Raw genomic sequence first — 9,201 nt, 5'->3', positions numbered from 1 at the left:
CCTATTGAATGGGGAAAAGTTGGAAGCATTTCCGCTGAGATCTGGTACCAGACAGGGATGCCCTCTCTCACCATTGCTATTCAATATAGTACTGGAAAATTTAGCCAGAGCTATTAGGCAAGAAAAAGAAATTAAAGGGATACAAATTGGGAAGGAAGAAGCCAAAGTATCCCTCTTTGCAGATGATATGATTCTTTATTTAGGGGACCCAAAGAACTCTACTAAGAGACTATTGGAACCCATAGAAGAGTTTAGCAAAGTAGCAGGGTATAAAATCAATGCACAAAAATCAACAGTCTTTGTATACACAGGCAATGCCATGGCTGAGAAAGAACTTCTAAGATAAATCCCATTCACAATAGCTACAAAAACAATCAAATACCTCAGAATAAACTTAACCAAGGATGTTAAAGATCTCTACGATGAGAATTACAAAGCATTAAAGAAAGAAATAGAAGAGAATCCCCAAAAATGGAAAAATCTTCTATGCTCATGGATTGGAAGAATCAGTATCATCAAAATGTCCATTCTCCCAAAAATAATTTATAGATTCGATGTGATACCAATCAAAATACCAAAGACATGCATCTCAGATCTGGAAAAAATGATGCTGAAATTCATATGCAGACACAGGAGACCTCGAACAGCTAAAGCAATCTTGTACAACAAAAACAAAGCCAGAGGCATCACAATGCCAGATTTCAGGATATACTACAGGGCAGTTATAATCAAAGCAGCATGGTACTGGTACAGAAACAGATGGATAGACCAATGGAACAGAATAGAAACACCAGAATTCAATCCAAAGATCTATAACCAACTTATATTTGATCAAGGAGCTAAAACCAATTCCTGGAGCAAGGACAGTGTGTTCCACCAATGGTGTTTGGAAAACTGGATTTCCACCTGGAAAAGTATAATGCAAGACCCCTACCTTACACCTTACCCATTATTCAACATGGATTAAGAACCTAAATCTATGACCTGACACCATCTAATTATTAGTGAACATTGGAGAAACCCTGCAAGATATAGGCACAGGCAAAGACTTCTTGGAAAAGACCTCAGAGTCACAGGCAGTCAAAGCCAGAATTAACAATTGGGATTGAATCAAATTGAGAAGTTTCTGTACTGCAAAAGAAACAGTCAGGAAACTAAAGAGGCAACCGACAGAATGGGAAAAAAATACTTAAAAATACTTGCAAATTATGCAACTGATAAAGGATTAATAAACAGATTCTACAAAGAGATCAAGGAACTCCACAACAACAAAACAAACAACCCACTTAAGAGATAGACCAAGGACCTAAATAGACATTTTTCAAAAGAGGAAAATGCAAATGGCCACAGACACATGAAAAAATGTTCAGAATCACTAAGCCATCAGGGAAATGCAAATCAAAATCACAATGAGATTTCACCTCACCCTGGTTAGAATGGCTTATGCACAGAAATCAACTATCAAGAGATGCTGGTAAAATATGGCGGAAAAGGGACACTAACCCACTGTTGGTGGGAATGCAAACTGGTAAAGCCACTATAGAAGTCAGTCTTGAGATTCCTCAGAAACCTGAATATAACCCTACCGTTCGACCCAGCCATCCCACTCCTTGGAATTTACCCAAAGGAAATTAAATTGGCAAACAAAAAAGCAGTCTGCACATTAATGTTTATTGCAGCTCAATTCACAATAGCTAAAACATGGAATCAACCTAAATACCCATCAACAGAAGACTGGATAAAGACATTATGTGATATGTACTCTATCGAATACTATGCAGTGGTAAAAAAAAAATGAAATCTGGTCATTTGCACTGAAATTGAGGAATCTGGAAAACATTATGCTGAGTGAAATAAGCCAGTCCCAAAGGGAAAAATATCGTATGTTCTCTCTGATCTGTGACAACTAACTGAGCACCTTAAAGGAAACCTGTAGAAGTGAAACTGACACTATGAGAAACAATGACTTGATCAGCCCTTGTCCTAAGTGTCGAGGAACAGTTAACTATTTTATTTTTATTAGTATTTTCTTATTCTACTTAATACCATTTGCTGAACTCTTTAAAAAACACACAATTATTCTTAGGTGTTTAAATTTAACTGAATATTGATCCCTGTTAAAAAAAATCCCTGGTAATAAGAAAGGGAGGAGATGTACAGTTCAGTACATGCTCACTCAGACTTACCCCTAATGGTAGAGCTAGAAAAGTGCCATGGGATTCCAAATCCCATCGAGGTGGCATGTGACAATGCCATCTTACTAGTCAAAGTGATCAGTTCAGTTCATATTTGATCATAAAGATAGCATTAAATGTCAAACGGATCACATAAACAAGACCAGTGTCTGCTAATACTAACTGATAGAATTAAAAAGGAGAGAATGATCCAACATGGGAAGTGAGATACACAGCACACTCATAGAATGGCAGATGTACTAAACAACACTCTGGCCTCAGAATCAGCCTTTAAGGCATTCGGATCTGGCTGAAGAGCCCATGAGAATATTTCAGGCATGGAAAGCCAAGACACTCTAGCAAAAAAAATGACCTAAATGAAAGATCTCTGTGAGTGAGATCCCAGCGGAAAGAACAGGCCATCAAAGAAGGAAGTACCTTTATCTGAAGGGAGGAGAGAATTTCTTCTTTGATTATGGACTTGTCTAAGTAAGATCTGAGTTTGTGAACTCAAGAGGCTTCCATAGCCTGGAGCTTCTTCAGGGTCTCCCATGTGGGTCAGGGGCCCATGGACTTGAGCCATCTTCCACTGCTTTCCAAGGCACATTAGCATGGAGCTGGATTAGAAATGGAGTTCTGGAACTCAAACAGCTGCTCTGATATGGGATGCCAGCATCACAATCCATAAGTTAACCCAGTGCACCATAATGCTGGCCCCCCATACTTTAATCTCATCTTCCAAGATGACATTTTGTTATTTAAATTATTGCATTATCCTCATTTTATTACAATTTTTTTTTTTTTTATTTTTGACATGCAGAGTGGACAGTGAGAGAGAGAGACAGAGAGAAAGGTCTTCCTTTGCCGTTGGTTCACCCTCCAATGGCCGCCGCTGCAGCCGGCGCACCGCGCTGATCCGATGGCAGGAGCCAGGATCCAGGTGCTTTTCCGGGTCTCCCATGGGGTGCAGGGCCCAAGCACCTGGGCCAGCCTCCACTGCACTCCCTGACCATAGCAGAGAGCTGGCCTGGAAGAGGGGCAACCGGGACAGAATCCGGCGCCCCGACCGGGACTAGAACCCGGTGTGCCGGTGCCGCAAGGTGGAGGATTAGCCTATTGAGCCATGGCGCCGGCTCAACATTTTATTACAATTAAAATAATACTCTAATATCATAATTCTGTAGTATTTAAATTTAGGTAAATATGAGGTTTTCATGAATGTATTACATTTTTTCAAATAATCTTGAACTTCAAATTCAGGAAACCTTTGACACAGTGGCTTGTACAATGATCAGTTATATTCTAGAATCCCTTTACACACCTCTAAATTCATTGTCACCTTCATATTATGTGGTTCTGGTCTAGACTATTACAGAGTTATAACAGATTAATCTTTATGGAACTTATAGAACTATGTGCTTAATGTATTTAAATGCCATATTTTAAAATAATCTGTCATGTTTTCTCATAAATAATGGGAAATTATTTGATAACAGATAATTCATTGAAAATATACTTTCCTTTTCTTTTAGTACATATATAAATTTACTGATCCAATATTTACTGAACTTTTGCAGTGTTCCTGGGAACATGTTAACAACTGGAGATATAACTAGTAAGATATTGTCCCAGCACTGAAATTTCTGATTGAAACATAAACAGATAAATAAGAATATACATTAGATAGTGCCATTCAAGACAAGTTATGCAAAAAAAATGTGAAAGTACTAAAAATGGGAGAACTCCCCATGCTGGGCAAGGTTGAGAGAGATTTGAGAGTGATATTTCAAATGACCTTAAGAAATGACTCAGGCTTTAAAAAGATATGAAAGGTGCATACATACATCAAGTGAAAACAGCAGCATATAAATTCAATCATTTATTCCATCAGATTATAGTTACTGAGTGTCTACCCTATGCCAGCACATACAAGGCAAAGAGTTGTCTGAAGGAACAGAATGGTCAGAAAATTAAAAAACGTAAACTGTAGTAGCAGTGGTAACATTGGGAGTTGTGTGAGAAAAATATTGATATGAACCGAGAATGGAAAAGTATGATGGCAGACTATGTCAGTGTAGGGGATTTGGATTTTATATTGTATATAATAAAAGTCTTCAGCAGCTGGGTAGCATGAGCCATTTTATTTTAGAAAGGTAACCCTGACAGCTCTATGGGGGATGAACTAGAGTCAGAGAGAAATGGGTGTCAGCTGAGAGAGTTATGAGGCTATTATCGTAATAGTCCAAGAGAGAAATGACGAGGTCCCAGACCTAGGTGCTGACAGGTGGTTAGAGAGGATACACTGAGTTTGAGAGGTATGTTTGAGGAGGAATTGACAGAATCGATGGTGGAGCATTTCACTGTCAATCATAGTGAATGTATTTTATATAAGAGACAAATAATATAATACATACACAATTACCATTCCTGATCCAATAATTCTTTAGATGAGTCTCAGCACTTCCATATAGATAAAGATGAAGAGAATGTTAATGGGCAATATTGAAAATAGGAACAGAAAGCATTAATTGGAGCAAAATAGAAATTTTAGAATCTGCTAGAATCAACGCTTTCATTTTAACAAGGACACTGAGGTCCAGAAACACAAACCCAGTTAGTGGAAGATGCAGGGCCTCCTGTCTCTGCTGATCTAATGTATTAAATTGGCTGAAGCCCTTTAGTTTTATAGATGAAACATGCTCATTTGTTTTTGGAGTAACCCAAAACCTTTCAACGGTGCTGTACATGCGCTAGATATTTAATGTGTGAAACTATGCTTCATAAACAAGAAAAGTACTACTATATCATTTCATATTAAGTTATTATTTTTAAGAGGCTATACATTATGGAAGAAACAGAATTGTGCCATTTTTAGGTTTAACATCTATGGTGAACAAAATCAAGAAAGAATGACTGGAAGATACTACAGGAGGTTGAGTTAGCATATAATGAAGGAATGTGTAACAAGCAAAAGAGATTTTCTGAAGGCTTATAAGGAAAATAAATGTAACAAGAAATTTAGATCATTTCCTGCTCCACATCATAGATCAAAATAGTTTGAAGCTTGCATTGTTATCTAAAGAAACAAAAACAGATACAGCTTGATTTGGGTTTGAACGCTTATCAATAGAAATAAATATTGTTATTCCATAAAAATCGACAGTGTTGGCTTTAAACAGAAAGATCAGAGAAAAGTGAGGACAGATGCATTTAAATAATGGAGATCTAGGATGTGGGTTTCACCTTCTGATTATGATACCTATTAAGACACTCAAATCTCATAGCAGAGTGCCTGCGTTCAATACACATATCTGGCTTTGACTCCAACTTCCTGCTAATACCCACCCTGGGAGGCAGCAGATGGCTAAAGTACTTGAGTCCCTGCCATCCACGTAGGTGACCTGTGTTAAGTTTCTGGCAGCTGGCGTGGACTCCTCCTGGTACCAGCCTGGGCACTTGGTGAATAAGCCAATGGAGGTGAGCGCTCTCTCTTTCTCTCTCTCTCTCTCTCAAATAAATAATGGTAATTTTAACAAATTTAAATATTAGAATTCACACAGAGATAATATCAGAAAATATTTCTCTCCAGTTGCCAGATTTTTGACATAGGCAATATACATTGAACTATATAAAGATGGGAAGAAAATACACTCACAAGTTGTGTCAGTGCTGTCTCCATGAGAAGCAGACATGATCGCCCATCTGCTCCAGCATGTCTGTTCCCTACAAATGCATGTGGTAGTGCAGTCCATACCCACGTACTTCACTCGGAAGCAAACCTCTCTGGATCTCTGGTGCACTCCAGTGGCTCATGCATATCTGGTCTGCATTCCTTATGTGCAGGCAGAGTGAACAAGGACTCAGTGTGACCAGACTTCTGAGATGGACCTTTCCACGACCCAGGAGGTCCAGCACCCTGATGCTCCTGCCCAGTGGCTGGGCTGCTTTGATAACAGAGTTAATTTGACCTCTACAGAAGGGTCTATTCTCTCAGGAAAAGTATTTCACAGAACTTGTTTTCCCTCCAGTCCTTCGTTTATCAACAAAATACCAATGGGAAGGCAAAATAACATTTATGAAATTAGTTACCACTTTTGTGAGTGATGCAGTTGAGACAGCTGAATAATTCTTTTAAAATACTTTTATTACTATCATCCAAAGAACTCTATGTGCATTAGGAAAGTCATATAATGTTTTCCCATAGTGAGTGTTTGACAGTAATGAGACAGCAAGTGAAATTAAGAGTCTGTACAAAGTCATACGTTATTTTATCCTCTAGTTGTTTTGGTGGGTTTTTAATATCACAGTTACACTTTTTGAAAATAGTTGGGTTTTTACTAAAAAAAAGGAAACAGAAAAAAGACTGTAAATATGTCTCTCAGAGGAATAAGAAACTCTAATGCTGCAGATTATATTATTTACTACAGAATATCCAGAGGACGCAGAGAATATTTTAAAACAGATATTATTTATATATATGTGAAGAGTGAACAAAATTCACCGAAATAAAATAGAACTGTGTGTGGCTTTCCATTGTGTGCCCATTTATCTTGTCAAACAGACCAACTTTGGAAGTCTACTTTTGATCATTTAGCTGCTGGAAGTGGTTTTAGGCTTCACAGGTCTTTGACAGATGGAATCATGAATTTATTGATTTAATATTCTCAAACCAGAATATTACAGATGCAGATGTTACATAATGAGGGTTTACAGCATAGTTAGGATTGATTACAATATATTTGAATATTTAAATTTTTGGTGCTGGGTTCATTTTGGAATTCAAAACGTTTTCATGGGCTTTGATAAAGGGACCTACATTAACTTGATGAAAGGATCATCTGCCTACATGCAAATCTGGGGAGGGTGTTACTAATTGACATGCCAAATTGCACAGTGTAACTAAATTGCCACAGGAGGTTTCAAGCAATTATCTGAGCAATCTGGTCAAGACAAAGTTACAGTTTTCAACAAATATTTATGGAGCTGTCCACTGAGTGCTTAGCTTTGTATCAAAACCATTTGGGTGTCTGGAAGAGGAGCTGATGTCAAGAGATGGCATGAGGGAGAGGCATGCTCAGGAACCAACGCTCACATTGAAAAGGAATTGGTGGTGGCCTTTAGCCTAATGGGTATGACATTAGTTAAGATTCCTGTGCTCCACATTGGGATACCCGCATTAGCTATTTGGCCCTGGCTGCTGCCTCCTGCTTCTTGTCCATCCACGCCCTGGGAGGCAGCAGTGATGGCTCAAGTAATTTGTTTTCTGCCATCCACGTGGGAGACCGAGTTCTGGATCCTGGATTCAGCCTTGCCCAGCCCTGGCTGTTGCGGCCATTTGGGAAGTGAACAAGAGGATGGAAGATCTCTATTTCTGTCTCCTTCTCTCTCTGTGAACTCTGCCTTTCAAATAAGTAAATAAATCTACAAATAATAATAAAAAAAACATGTAGAGTTAGGTGCAACTGCACCTAACTAAAATCAATGTGGGAATCGATTCTGATATATTTCTGATCCTATTGCATTATTTGTGATGAGTATTGAAGGTAAAAGTAAATCCAGAATTTTTAGAGTTTCTTATTTCCCTGGGGAAATCATATGATCTCTCTAATTAAAAAATATTGTGCATTCAAAAGCGATCAAACAAACAAAACAAAACAAAACAAAATACAAAAACATTGCAAAGCCTTCCAAGGGAGGAATGGAAATAATTAGCAACCCTTCAGGTTGCTAATTGTACAGGGATGGGGGCCACATTAACCTTGATTTGTTATAACCTGGAATAGAAGTTTTAACAACATCCAGGGTTTTTTAAAAGATTTATTTATTTGGAAGACACAGTGACGGAGAGAGAGAGGGAGAGACAAAAAGAGAGAGAGATCTTCTATCAACGGATTCACTACCCAAATGCCCATAACATCTAGTGCTGGGCTGGCCAATGTGAGGGGCTAAGAATTCCATTTGGGTCTCCAAGATGTGTGGCAGGTATGCAAGTACTTTGATCCATCACTTGCTGTCTCCCACACACATTAAAAGGCAGCTGGAATCATCAATTAGTGGCCGAGATTTAAACAAGGCACTCCAATATGGGATGAAGACCTGCTGGGTGGTAGCTTAGCCCACTGCTCCATAAAGCCCACACTCAGTTTTTTTTTTTAAGATTTTCATTTTTTTCAATATAAATAACTTTTTCATTCTAAAGTGTTTTCCTTGTTATTGTGTATTAATACTTCTGAATGGTAGCTTTAATTGATTTTGGATTACACAGTTCCATGTTAAATCATTATGTCACAATCATAAAATAAACTTATAATTATCAAATAATAAATAATCTTATCCCAAATATTATCTAACATAGTAACATTTTCTAGGTATAATGGAAGAGAATAGATAGAAAGTGTAGTGAAAATGGGTAAAGAAATACTTAAAGAGTTATAGCTGGAAGGTTAATCAAACATATTTATCTTTCTACTAGCTTTATCTAGAGAACTCACTAAGGTGAATATGCTGTGATGAACATGGAAATTAGATATTTTTGAGATAGTGACTTATTACCTTTGATTTTGTATTAGAAGTGGATTGCAGGATCAAATGGTAGTTCTATTATTACTTTTAATTTTTAGTAATCTTTGCAATGTTTCTCATAATGGCTGCACTAAATTACAATACCACCAGCAGTGCACAGTTCACTGTTCTCAATATCTTTGCCTCATCTGAGCCTCAGTAACGCTTTGAATCTGTTGTCTTGTTGATAGTAGCCATCCCAGAAGGTGTGAAGGGATGTCTCCTTCTGGTTTTGATTCACATTACCTGATCATTGGTAATGTTCAGCAGGTTTTCAAATACTTGTCAATCATTTGTGTATCTTCAGAAAAACTGTATTCTTAGGTCCTGTGCCCGTTTTTAATTGCGTGAATGTTTTTGCCATTGGATTGCAAGAATTCCTTATACACCTATACCTTCTTTTTTCTCACACACGATGTTAAACCTTTCTTTCATGATATGATCTCTATTAACCCCTCTATCCCAC

This window comes from Oryctolagus cuniculus, chromosome 8 (assembly GCF_051225735.1).
Source record: "Oryctolagus cuniculus isolate XC-2025 breed Fujian yellow rabbit chromosome 8, ASM5122573v1, whole genome shotgun sequence".
NCBI lineage: Eukaryota > Metazoa > Chordata > Mammalia > Lagomorpha > Leporidae > Oryctolagus > Oryctolagus cuniculus.
The sequence above is the reverse complement of the archived record's forward strand: the minus strand, read 5'-3'. Positions refer to the sequence as shown.